At 39.7% G+C, this 14,178-nt stretch overlaps 1 non-coding gene across 1 annotated transcript; it reads left to right on the top strand.

The window, feature by feature from the left end:
* Nucleotides 1-584: 584 nt before the first annotated feature.
* On the top strand, nucleotides 585-691 carry LOC130832123 (U6 spliceosomal RNA). Its single transcript, XR_009048205.1, has one exon. It is a non-coding gene; the product is annotated as a U6 spliceosomal RNA (small nuclear RNA).
* The last annotated feature ends 13,487 nt before the right edge of the window (nucleotides 692-14,178 follow it).

Here is a 14,178-nt window from a genome sequence, read left to right as displayed (position 1 = left end):
TCAGGACTGGCTCAGACTGTTTGGGGGCGACTGAGAGCTTCTGGAACTTTAATGTGCATAAGAATTACCTGGGGATCTTGTTAAAATGAAGATTCTGATTGGGTGAATCTGAGTTGGGGCCAACATTCTGAATTTCTAATAAGATCCCAAGTGATGCTGCTGGTTTTCTAGAATAGCAAAACTCAGAGAATCCACACTGACTGTCATTTCCTTCCCCCCGCCCCACTGCTCTCCCCCATTTCCCCTGCCTAATCAGCTATCCCTGCTCCTCAGCCCTCTTCCTAGTCATATCTAACCATCTTCTTTTCCTTTCCTTTTCTCTTCCCTGTCTTCCCAGCCCCTCTGTACTGTTGCATTTCTCTGTCAAGACCCCCAACAGAAAAAGAGCTTCTGTTTAGATATTAGAAAGGGCAAGATAGCAAAAGCCAGAAACATTTCCCCATTGTCAGCATACAACTAAATGCTTTTATGTTTGGTAGAAATAATTAGTCCAGATTAATCTCTTTTTCAGTCTCATAAAGAGCACGAAGAATATGTGACCTTTCCCTCCTAATAGAATCCAACAGTTAAGAAATTTCTTCTGAATGTTCGCTTTGACAACACATACGCTAAAGTTGGAACAGTACAGAGAAGATGATCACAGCCCCTGTGCAAAAGTGACATGCAAATTTCTGAAGCTTTCCATATTTTAAAAAAGACATTAAAATAGACATAAAGTAATGGAGAAATATACTATGTTTATGAAAGAGAGGAACCAATATAGTAAAATTTTCAATTCTCCTCAAATTGATCTATAAAAGGAATGCAAATCCAATAAAAATCCCAGCAGAGTTTTAGTAAAACCTAATTCTCAAATTCAAATAAAAGAGCAAATGGCCAAGAATAGCTCAGAAAAATCCAAAGATGAATAGAATGGAGGCAAAAGAAAAAGAGTAGAGTGTGGGAGGGGAGTTCTCACTCTGGAAAAACTCAAGACTTAATGTGTAGTCAGAGGTTTTACAATGGTGTAACCATAGATAGTCTATTTAATGTGATAATAAGTGATTTTGATTTTATTTTTGCTCCTTTTCCTACACCAAATATATGCTAGTTCTGTGATAAAAAAATAAAGCTAAAAAATAATGCTTTGAAAAAACGGACATATCTACTAAAAGATAAAAAATCAGAATGGTGTCACATATTTGTTTTGTGTCTCTACCCCCTAAAAATATATCTGTATAAAAATATATATATGTATGTATATATGTGTATATATATGTGTATATATATATGTGGTATACACTGAATGTGTTTCCACTTCCAGCCTTAAGGGGTCGCCAGTTCCTGGCTTACACTAAAAAAATAATCATATAACGTGAGGCTGATTACTTAAACCCTCTCAGACACTTTTCCGATGTATAAAACAGTGATATTAATAGCTCCCCAATTCAACTTGGAGGATTTGTTGTTGGAATTGTATGAGATATGTGAAACTGCTTAATGAACTATTAAACAAGATACAAATGCAAACTGCTATTACTAGTAAGCATTTAAAATTAAGCAGTTGTAGATTTTACAGTTTTGCACCATCCTGTGCTGGTTTGACTGGACTCTTTGAAGCCATTTGTGTTCAACAGATGAAGTGAGTTGGGAAAGCATAGTTTAAATCACATCTCTTCTCCCCACACGCCATCTCATTTCACAACTGGTTTTCATCCATTCCAGGATTATATTTATTGGGTGCCAATATGCACTACAGCCTGGAGTTAGGATGGTGAAGCAGACACGGTCCTTGCATGTGTGAAGCTTATGGATTAGCAGAATGTTTGTGGACAAGAAAATAGGCACTTTCAAAATAAGGTGACCAACACTGTGATGTGGTAAGTCCAGGGCGCCACGGGGCTCTTGCGAGGTCACCACCCAGGCTTGGATGGTCACAGAAGGTTTCAACTATGCCATGATGAAGAGGATGAAATATGCAGATGATGAAAAGGGTAAAGGAGAACAGTGGAGGATGCTTGCTGATAGGGCGAGGGGGAAAGGCAGTGTGTTCCAGGCAGAGGGAAGAAAACTTGTACTGCCCCCCTCCCCCCCCCCGGGCCAAGAAAAGCAGTAGAAATGCTTTCAGGTTTTAAAAAAGCACCTGGATCATGTTTTGATCAATTTCAATACTTCATAATGTCTCCTAGGCCAGGCTCAGCATGAAGAGTAATAGAATACATTTTAGGGTGACCCTTCAGCCCCCCAAGCCTCCAGACCTCTCCCCTACTGGCCTTTTCCCTCATTGCCTGGCCTTTCCTTTAGAAAAGATAGCACTCTAAGGAGATGGGAAGAGGCTTTTTACTTCTGAAGCAGCAGCGTTATTAACAGAGAAGGAAAAGTCTCCCATGAGCCACGGCAAAATCCTGCAGATTGGTTTATGAATCACCCCAGCTTAGGTTAAAGCAACCTAATTTCCTGAAAGCCACTCCATGGCTTTAGCCTTCCAGAGGGGCATAAAGCTTGTATGATATTTACTCTTAGTTAAAATTAAATGGAAATTGAAAAAAAAAAACCCGAAGAGTTTCTTCTGAGAGATCCTATCATTAAAGAAAAAATAAATAAATAAAAGCTACAAAGCAATGTGGATAAGATGCATATATTGCATTAAAGGTCTGGGAATATACACATCAGTGTGTTAAATTGATAACTATCTCTGAGTTATTGGATTGCATGTGATTTTTATACCCTTTGTATTGTGAAATATACATTAGGGAAAGTGCATGACATATGAAAGAATAATTTAATAAACTTTTATTAAGTGAACCCTCGCATAACCAACTACTCAGATCAAGAAACAGAATGTGGTCCAGGGGCCCTCCATCCACCCCTTCCCACTCATAGCTTACTCTTTCCCCACTGCCCTTACTTTTATGATAACCTCTTTTTTTTCTTTTCTTTAGTTTTACCACCTAAGTGCATACTGATGCTTATACGTATTTATCTTTTCTTGTTTTTTGAACTTTAAGTGGGAACGTACGATTTTTTTTAATCTCTATCTTTTAACTTTAGGTTTCTGTCTTTTAACCTTAGGTTTCTCAGTTTCATCCATGCTAAGCGTACCATGGTTCATTCATTTTCAATGCTGTATGGTATTCCAAGGTTGGATATACCACACTTTATCCCCTCTACTGTTGATGGACAGTTTGGTTTGTTTTCCATTTGGGACTATCATGAGTAGAGTTGCTATTCTTTTGGTGCTCATGTGCACATATTTCTACTGGATATATATCCAGCAGTGGGAATCTGGGTCACCAGATATACATATCTTTAATAGGTAATGCCAGAGAGTTAACCAAACACAGCAGTAGCGATGAACGCTCCCTGTAGCAGTGTAGAAGTGTTCCCATTGCGCTACACTGAAGTTTTGTGCATTTTTTCCTTTAGCTCATCTGATTTTTCTATTCTTCTCTACAATAAATATCCATTGGTTTAATTAGGCAAAATGCTTTTCTAATATTTCTTAAATTTTTCTTTCCCAATAGGGATATTATTTTTAAACTTTTAAATTGAAGTAAATCATTCTTACAGAAAAAAACGCACAGATCACAGATGTGTGGCTTTAATGAACTATCACAAAAGGAACCCACCTTTGGGTCCACCACCCACGTCATGAAATAGACTCCTCTGGCACTCTAGAAGCCATCTTCATGCCCACTTCTGCCACAATCCTTTCCCTCCTCATCAAAGGTAAACTATATGTTTAGTTCTAACACAATAGATTAGTCTTATGTGGTTTCAAACTTTATACAAATGGAGCAATACAGGATACCTTATTTTGTGCGTAGCCTCCTTTATTTTCCAACATTGTGAGATTCATCTGTGTTGTTATATAGTAGTAATGGATTCTTTTTTTTTTCTTTTCTTGCTGCAAGGAGGAAATATTGACCTAAGAGAGCTGACCTGCTCAACACTTTTTCGGCTCATGGACTGTTCTGACCCATGCCACATGTGGATCAGAACACTTTATGGCCATTTGTATTTTTGTGCACAGAGAATACGCTTTTGGGTTAGGGATGCTGCAGGGAGAATGAGTGTGGTACCCTCCCAGCTGCCCTCTGATTTCTGTAATCATGGCTCCACTTGGAATTGTCTCTCAGGGATAAGGGATGTTTTCTTTCCCTTCTTCTCCGCCTAAAATGCAAAACAGTATCACATCCCCAGGCTGCATACTTTTATGTAAAACAGAGCTGTCACAGGATTTTACTGGAAAGTTGATTTATTTCTGAGGATCCTGGGAGTCCAAGGATAAAACTGGCATCTGGCCACAGGGAGAGCCCTTGACCTAGAAGCAGAGACAGCTTCAAAGCTGTGTTGGTATATAATGGAACAGGGCACTTTCAACATGAATCATAGCCTCAGAACTTTCTAGGGGAAAAAAAAATCCTAAAACTGTCCTCCAAAAGGAAAGGTAAAATCAATAGCTTAGATTTTTCACTCTTTCAGATAAGCAATGCTAAACCCTTCTACACAAAACAGTTGTTTAAATCTAACTTTTGGTTTGGTTTGGTTTTAGAACAAAGTGTCAACTGAGCTTGAACTCTTAAAGCAGAATCTTGACATCAATCTATTTTTTAAAAGCAGCCAAACAGACTTTCAGATGGTAACTCTCTGAAAGGCTGCACGTGAATATGTAGTAAATGTAATTTTTCTTCTTTTTTTTTCCTTAGGCCTTGAGATGTAATTATTAAAGATGCAAACGTCCCTAGTGATATTAGCTAGATAATCAAATTTGGCTCACAGGAATGAGATAACCTAAAGTGTGCCTTCATTAGTGCCCTCCTCAAAAAGAATTCACTGAAGGTAATTCTACCCTCCCCCGTCCACAAGTCTGTAACTAGACAATGGAGACAGTAAAATGAGTCAGTCATCAAAATGGTCAAATTGATTTTCAAAGCAAAGAATGCCATATTTAAACAAAACAGGTAAAAATTTCTCCACCACAAAAATAGAACATTGGTGACATCACAAGCAGAACTAACAAACTGCAAAATTTAGGAGACCTTATTGCTAACGTCGCTATGAAGCTTACTGATGAACTTGCTTAAAAATAAACGGGAAAAAAACCAACATTTCTTAAATAGCTGATTGAGAATAGTTGTTATTAGTAAACATATGTACCTACTGGAAAAATGATCTATGAATGTATAAGTCATTTGAACGAGAATATAATCAGTCTCGTAGAAACTTAAACTAAGCAAAATCAAGATGTCTTCAAACTGAGCAGTTTTTAAGTGTTTTTGTATCCTTTCATTCACTAAGAAGACAAAAATCCCTTTTAGTTCCCAATCACCCTTCTCTTCAGTCGAGACTAGAAGTTCTTAGACCAGAAAGGCTCAGGGAAGGAAGTTATTGTATAAGACTCCCTGTTCTCTTTTGCCAAAGCTTTTTAACCCCTATGTACCAATCTTCCCTGCTATTTCATGAAAAGAGGATCCCAGCTGTGCCAACTTGTGTGATAGCTATATAATCTAGACACAATCCACAGGGGTTTGGAACAGAAATTAACAAATATATTTAAGCTTGAAACCTTAGCTATAAAGAATATCTACTAGTTTCCCAAACATTTATAGACCAGTCAGAGATTCCATCATCTTGCTTTATAAAAATCCAAGAATGAAGTTTACTATGAGAAAGGTCTTCTAGAATTGGATTTTGCTTACCACAGAAATGTCCACCTTCTGTGGGTGCTAAAGCAGAACAAACACTGAACTGAGAAATAGATGTCTTGGGTTCCAGTACTGAATTTGCCACCAACCAGTTGCATAATCTCTGCCAATTCCCTGCAACTCTTTTGGCAGAGATTCCTGTGTATAAAAAAAAAAAAAAAAAAAGAACTAGATTCTGGAGGGATCCTTCCAGGTCTAGTAGTTGTGTAAGTGATATTTCTGGACCATGATTAAGTAACAGACCACCCTCTCCCCATTATTCCACATCAACACTCTTTCTTTCTTGCTGATACACTGAGAGATGGTGTTGGGATTGGGAACCTAATTCATTTCCTGATACCCATCTCAGGTCACTTCTTAGATGCAGAGTCAATGGAAGATGCTTTAGCATCCTATCTCCTTAGGTTCCTTTAAGAGCAGTCCACGATCATATTTGGTCCTTTTTCTGGCATTGGAATTCCCATGATGTTCTATGGGAATGTTATGCCAAAACGAAAAGTATGAGAAAGGCTCAGTACAGAACTCCAGGTGGCCATATATGTTTGTGATGCTCCCTGGAAAACTTAGAATCCATAGATAAATGGATCGCACTCCTTTTAACCTTCAAGAGTTATCAAGTGGATCGTGTCAACATTTAATCATTGTAACTAGAGCTCAGAGGACAATTTGAAATAGTATGCTTTAAGACAACATCAATGAGACCTGACATGTGAGAGAATCTTCCTGCTCTGAGAACTACAGCGGATGCCACATGGAGGAGCTGCAAACTGGGAGCAAATCCACTCCATCCTACTATGAGCCCTTCCTGTTTTGTCAGCCAGCATGGTTTCCTAAATCTCAAATTGCAGCTGAACTGTTCTGCAATTCCATGGCTAGCTATTTCGGGAGCCTAACACAGCAGGACAAATGTGTACAAGTCCACACAGTATGACAGAAGAATTAAAAATGTATTTACCATCTGTTGGTAGTTTCCTTGTGGGGCTCTTTTCTTTTCCTCTCCTGCAGCCACGAATCGAGTCTTCTTACTTCCTCCCATCCTCAGAGAGCAGAGTTCTGTCTTCAGATCGTTGGAAATGCAGGGCTTTTTTCCCCCATCCTTTAAATTTCCCAAACTGTTGAACTCTGGAAGTGTTTCAGCTTCTAGGATCATTTCCCTCAAATATAAAGTGAAGTGAGTCTGTGAAGAGGTGGTAGTGTTTTATACTTTTTGTGTGGTTACTTTTTCAGGTTACTTTCAGATCCTACGCCTGAGTTCTGGTCACAGTGGACTCTGGGAAGTTCAAGGGTGGATCAAGAGAAGTCAGACATAGGTCAACTGAGAGGAAGTTAAGTCCTTCAGTTAGGCTTGGGAACCCGTGTGGGCCCTTTACAATCTGTTTAGACCTTACTATGATGGGATGTGCCAGATTCGAGTCAAAATTTCTGATAGGAAATGGTCCTCAGAATGTGACCATGAACTTCAAGTGAGAGTCATTCCAGCCATGTAGCAGCGTGAATAAAAATCATAAGCTGGAGTATGATTTTGTTAGTTGGGAAACCAGTTAGGTTGCTCTGAAGCCACTTGGTTTATGTAGCAATATTCAATCCTCAGTAAGAATAAGCTTTAATTTCTGGGATACATGTATTATTCACTCAAAGATAAAATCTAATGGAGATTAGTATTAAAAATGTTGCTTTAGCCAAAATATTACAATGTAGTGTTATAACTCCACCTGGCCTGTTTCATTCAGGTAATGACTTGTTAAAAATTCTCAGGCTGTGTAGGTAGATAAATTCACCTTGAAACCAGTGCTGAGTGACCTTGGACCTTGGGCAGGTCCTTTAACCTCCAAGCCTCAGTTTGATCATCTAAGAAATGGGAGCAGGATCTTCACCTCACCGGACTGTGGTGGGGATGTAGATGAAATGACATCTGCAAAACTCTTACCACGTTGTCTGGCATAGAACATGAGCTTGATAAATGGTAGCTTTTAAAAATTATGGTTATTAGAAGCTGTAGCTGTGCTTTCTGTTTTTTTCTCAAAACTTGTTGTCAGGTTTGTACATTGTCTTCAATTCTGGTTTCAAATTCTGTGTTTTAAAAGTTCTTCACAAATCTGAGCCTGAATGTGAAATTCAGCTCATTCCAACTTAGTCTTAATAGGTATACCAGATATAATTACGTCAGGGATCAAGTAAATAGAATATGTACCATAGTGTGGACAAGATGCATTGGTTTTGGATTAGCTTCTAATGAGGGAATTGTTGTGTTAGAGCTTAAGGCTTTGCACATAGTAGGTCCTGAAAAATGTTACTGATTCATGGTTGATGAATCTCTCCTAGGTGTGTGTCATGTGCCAAGGACTATTCTAGATATTTGGGGTTTATCAGTGAATAAGACAGACAAAAGCTCTGCTCTCCTGACAAGAAACAAACTAAAGCAAATGACTCAATGTTCTAAGGTAATACGTTGATGGAATAATAGAGCAGAGCAAGGTGCATCAGGAAAGTCATGGGGTACAGTTTTAAGTAGGGTGACCAGAGCAGGCTTCACTGAGAGGTTTTTTTTGGTTTTTGTTTCGTTTATTTTTTTGGTTTTTGTTTTGAAAAAAGACTGAAAAGTAGGTGAGGGAGTGAGCTATGCAGATATTAAGGGAAAGCATTCTAAGCAAAGGACCAGCAAGCAGAAAAGCCGTGAGGCAAGGGAGCACCTGGCTTGTTTGGGGCTGGAGCTGTGGGAGTGAGTAGGGGAGAGAGAGAGGACATGGGATCTGGAAGACGGAGGGCATCCTGATTGTGTGGGGCCTTGGAGGCCATGGGAGGATTCTGACTTTGACTCCAAGTGGAAGAGAGACATCAGATGCTTCTGAGCAGAGCCTGGCATCACCTCATGCAGATGCTCATCTATGGCCTGAGCCGGGCATGGTGGAACCAGAGGAATGACTTAGGAGGTCAGTGTGATCATCCTGGTGAAGGGTGGCGGTGGTTCAGTTCCAGGGGTAGCAGCCCAAGTGGTGAGAAATGGTCAGATTCTGGACATATTTTGAAGGGAGAGCCAATTGAATCTGGGGGCAGATTGGATGTGGGGTGTGAAAGAAAGAGAGGAGTCAAGATGCTCTTTGGCTTGAGCAGTTGGAAGGATGGAGCTGCCGTTTATTGAGCTGTGTGTGCAGGACCTGTGTGATCTGTCTCATGGTGACTGTGAGAGAATAGATACCACGGGATTCTGGGCTCGAGCGCAAGGCCTTCCTCCACCTGCTAGGGAAAATCTCTTGAAACCAATGAGCTTCCAGTTGTGCTTTTGAAAAGATGAGACTCAGAAAGACTGAGGTTTTCACAAGCACTTTTATAAGACTCAAATGAACAGTTTAAAAAAAAGCAGCAGTTTTGGGGGTTGTATTTCCTCCTCTGTGCCAAACAATTAATTCGTTTTTTTTAGTCTTTTCCTCACCCCCAGTCCACACGCTGAAATGCCACCTCTAGAGAACTGCAGGTGCATCCTGGCACCAGTAGAGGGAGCTGAGGAGCCCTGGGAAGACCTTTGAGCCAAGGCCCAGTGTGGGAGGACACCGCCCTCTCTCAGACCTGCGGCAACATCCAGTGCCTCCGGCCAGAAGCCAGATGTTGCTGGGAGAATGGGGAGATGGGTCTAGAACTCTCTTGACAACTTTCCTATTCCACTGAAACGTCTATATACTGGTATTGTCATGGCTAAAAGACCAAACATGCATCCAGAACTGATTACCTACGTGTATCTATAGAGGACTTCGATATATCTTTTGGAGAATACTATTGAACCTACAACAGAGGACAAAGGGAACCCACATGGAGAACTGACCAGTGGGGGGAGCCACAGAAATGGAGCGATAAAAGGAAAACAGTTACATGCGAAATTGTAAGTGGAGGTCAGATGGATTTGGGAGTAACAGGAAATATTAGATAAGAGATGCTCTCACTTAGGATACTCTCCATCTGTGCTTACGGCCCTGATTTTTTTCTGTCAGAGTTAAAAAAAAATATTGTATAAATAAAAAGAATAAGAAAATAGCACTTCTCTGACTCACACATTGGGCAGAGCCGCAAACTCTTGTGATAATCAGGAAAAGACTTCACAGAAGCGTTGGTGCTTGAGCTAGATCCCGGAGGATGGGGATAAAATCGCCATGCAAAGAAGGGCTTCCCAGAGAGAGAGAGAGAGTATATGCAAAAGCACAATGTTATCTAGGTGATCCACTCTTTACCACCTTAAATAGGGTGAAAAGTCTCTAAAAGTGAGGCCCAGATTGTCTACTTAATCTGTATTACTCAGAAATGGTATTAAAGAAATGAAGGGGCAAAAACGTTTCTGGTTTTAATATTAAATGCACAAATCAGCCCACAGGAACCTGAAAGAACACTGGGAGCATCTCTAAGGCAGAATTCATTTTTGGACACATTTGCCAAAGTACAAATATGGAAACCCCACCCTCAGCCAGATCCGAAGAAATCAAAAGGCTGATGTGGTATAAATTCCTCTGCCCTGATTGCATAAAGGAGATCTGCCAGCATTTCTGTCTCTGATATATTCCTTTCTGCACAAAGAGCTCAACTGGGTTCTTAAAAACCCGATGGTGAACTGCGATAGGCAATTCTGAATCCCCACCAGGATCTAGGAAAATTAACTCCTCACTGATCTTCCTAGATAAGCACCCAAGCTCGCTGCCTCTGAGATCTGCATCGGGATCTGGCTATGTTTCTGTCACAGAGCAACTCCCTTTTTTGGCATAAGAATGTACAGGATGCCAGTAAAGTTCACACTGGGTCATCTAAGTCTCTTTAAATGCACGATGATTCATTGCTGGGGGTGGGGGAGAGAGGAGAGAGAGGGGGAAGGAAGTGCTGAGCGGAGAGGCGGAGCGAAGTCATTATGAAATTGACTGCAGAAAAGCTCCCGCTGGGAGTGCTGGGGTCACATGTTCTTACTATTGGTATTTCAGCTACAACTTTTAAACCAGAGGTAGGGGGAGGGGTTGGGAAGCATCACCTTGTAACTCGATTGGCTTTCCGAGGAGATGCATCCGATGCCTGGCACATTGATTAGAATTACAATGGAGCATTAACTTCTCTTTTTATCTGACAAAGAAGGAAAGCTCTCCCATGACAGTACGGTTAGCAGCCTAAGAATCTGGCTGTAGTGGTGTGAGTGAACAATTTGTCTTCTCCTACTTGATTTACTCACATTCTAGCTGGCAGGGTCTTCCATTCGGTGCATTCATTTTGTACTTAAAAAGGGATTGTTTGTAATTTACAGTTGAAGTCTGAGTGCTATTATTCTGCTCTGTCAGAAAGCATCTGCGGCAGGAGCTATGACTTCGTGTCTGTACCGCGGCACAAAGCAAATTCGGATCTTCAGTCCTCAGTCTTGAGAGCTCCCCAAAGTCGCCCAGCAGTTAAGCTTTGGAGAGGGCTGATGGACAGGGGTTCTGCAAACATCAAACTGCCTGACAAACCCTACTGAAACCCTGACACGGACAGTCCCCTCTAGTTGTTGTCAAAAAGCAAAGTTTGCCGATGCATTTTTCTCTGACTCTTCCTCTTCGGGGTAAACTTGGTGAATTCCTCATAAAATAATTGTGTTAAACTCTGACCCTCATTTGGATCAGCTTATCCTAGCCAATATTGACTCAAGAAAAATAAAGTAACTGTGAGAGCTTATAGCTGTGTATTTTAACGTCATGGAGTTAGAATAACAATTTGATGGGTTTTTTTTTTTTAGGCTGTTTTTGCCCCTGATCTTAGTTTGAAGGCACCCTAAGCTTTACCCCCACAACCCACCAACTGCCACTATCTTAAGTGTAAACAATGGTGGCTTTGGGCTTTGATTTTAAATTGGAAAATGTATTTCTTTTGAGGAAACAAAATGCCAAGTTGTTAATGACATGCTTTTAATAGATTTCCAAATGCTCCTGGCCAATACCAAGCAAAGTTCAACTCACTCATTCTAAGCCTTAAGATGTTCATTTTCTTTTCATGTAAGAAGAACTATGTTCCATAGATGATTAAGACCATAAATTGTTATTTTCACTTTAACATTTAATCAATATACAAATTGAGATACTGATATATGTGTGTATATATGTGTGTGTATATGTTCATATGTATGGGTGTGTATGTTCTAAGTCTTTAAAATCCAACATATATTTTACAATTACACCCCATTTCAAGTGCTTAACAGCCATATTGGACAGCGCAGACCTATACTAAAGCACTTGTTTTTGTTTTGATTGTAGCAGAATCTTTTTTAAAATTGCCTAATGTGTGTACTGTTAAGTCATAAACTGTTGGCAGATGTTTAAATACGATTTTAATTTCACTCTTGACTATTGGTGATGTCACTTTTACTACCCAGAAGCCTGTGCTGCTCTGGTTTGGTGGAGGGTCAAGAAAGCTGATTCAAAAGCACATCCTTTAAGAGTCTGATTCGCTTTGGTGGACCTCGGAGACGGGTACAAGAGTGTGAAGCAAATATATTCCAGTAAAGAGTTAAAAAAAAGAGTCTCCATGCCGTGAACAGAGCCCAGGGACTTCAGTTTGGGTGTGGCGAGTTGACCTCAGAGTCTATTGTGTGAATGGTTTTCACTTTTGTTTTTAGTTTATTTTACTTTTCTAGTCTCTCCAGCTTTATTTGGAAGTGCAATCTAAGGAAGTACATTGGTTTTGCAAGCACACTATGATTTGCTCAGATTTTTAAATGACATATGTGGGCTAACATCCTCCTTACGATACCATGGTTAAAGGTCTGTCAATGTTTCCATTAAAAATTCAACTCTGGGGGATTTATCACACAGCCATAACAAATTGCTCCAGGCCAAAATTTGGCAAATCTTCCTTTAGCATGGGAGGAAATTCTTTTTAACAGTTTTTAAAGAAGATGTAAATAATTAAATGTTTACCATTTAAATTTATTCATGTGATTTTTTTTTTGTTTTTTGGATAGGCAAGGCATTCAGATAAAATATATGTTGTATCTTTACATTCTGTTTGATTTACATATTTGAAATATTAATATTAGCTTTATAAGTAAATTTTGCTGATGATTTAACACAGTTGCCCCCATACCACCCAAATTTTCAATGATCCTAGTATCTGATTCTCATGTTTGGAAGTCTGATCAATATGCTGATTCTGAGAGGTGCTGGGTCAATCGATTATGAATCTTTGTTTCATCATGGTAAAAACAGACATTTTTCAAAAGATAAGATTTGTTTTGCTGTGAACTCCTTGCAGACGGAAATGTCTTACTCATCTTTATATTCTCGGGGCTAGTTATTGTAAATGCACAATGAACGGCTGCTGGTAAATAAGTGATAAACACATGAAAAACAGCTCGAGAATGAAGACTGTCTCTCTTCGTAAGTCTCTTATTTAAATATTCACTTATTAAATATTCACTAAGAACTCTGAAAAATCTTTAAACCTGTAAAGAACATGCTGCTGGATCCTTAACCTCCAAGAATTCCGTTTTTCGGAACAAGTCAGTGGATTACTGTTATTATTAAATGACCCGGTAATACACAGGCAGGAGCCAGTTTCAACAGTTTTTTGAGGCTGAGATTTACCCTGTCTTATCTACCTCCCAGGAGCAGCTGAAGATGCAATGTGGAAGGGCAATAAAAGGTATGTAAAGCTACAAAGAAACAACTGAAACGTTAATCCTCCCCACGGCAAAGATGAAAGATCAACCCCTAAAATTACTGTGAAGGAAAACATGGTGAGAAGTACCTATCCTTTCACCAATATATTTGACTCCAAAAGAAGTGAACTTACCAGATGTAGCACTGGGTAACTGACCCCAAGGTGGTTAGATAAACAGGAGTAACGCTTACTTGCCTTACTCTGGGTTGCTTATTTTTATTTTTCATTGCAAAAAAGCTGAGGCATCTTTTTCAAGTATGACTATTGAGGTCTACTTTCTTTTAAGAATTCAAGCCTAAAACCCTAAATAATTATACCTATCTTATTTAACTTCCAATCCGTTCATTTAGTTGTTATAAGCTGCTGAGCCGTTTGTGTTTGCTTGTCTTTGTTTTCAACTATGTAAGAGGCTACTTCCAATGAAGACATATACTACAATTAAAAAGCCCTTACAATTTGGAGGGCCTGTAAGCTTGCTTTATTAAGCACTCTGGTGCTCCCTCTGCTGCCGTGAAGAAAACCTTCACGTCCAAGACCCTGGTGTATTCCTTACAGTGTTCTCTTGGCAATGATGATGCAGATTTGTGCATAAATCAGGGCCCTTCTGAAATGCAGTACTTTTTGACCAAAGCGTAAAATGTAATAATTTTTCATCTTAAAAGTGCAAACTAATAAAAGGGGAAGGGAGTAAAAAAGAATAAACGGAAGAATTAAGTTCCGCATCTGTGGCCAGATTCATCTAGACAGAGCCCTGCAGTATAGAGGACAGTGTTCTTCCCACTATAATAAACTCAGGAATCACGGTGGGGGGTGGGGGTGGTGCTGGTTCAAAGACACA

Source organism: Hippopotamus amphibius, chromosome 11 (assembly GCF_030028045.1).
Source record: "Hippopotamus amphibius kiboko isolate mHipAmp2 chromosome 11, mHipAmp2.hap2, whole genome shotgun sequence".
NCBI lineage: Eukaryota > Metazoa > Chordata > Mammalia > Artiodactyla > Hippopotamidae > Hippopotamus > Hippopotamus amphibius.
The sequence above is the reverse complement of the archived record's forward strand: the minus strand, read 5'-3'. Positions and strand labels throughout refer to the sequence as shown.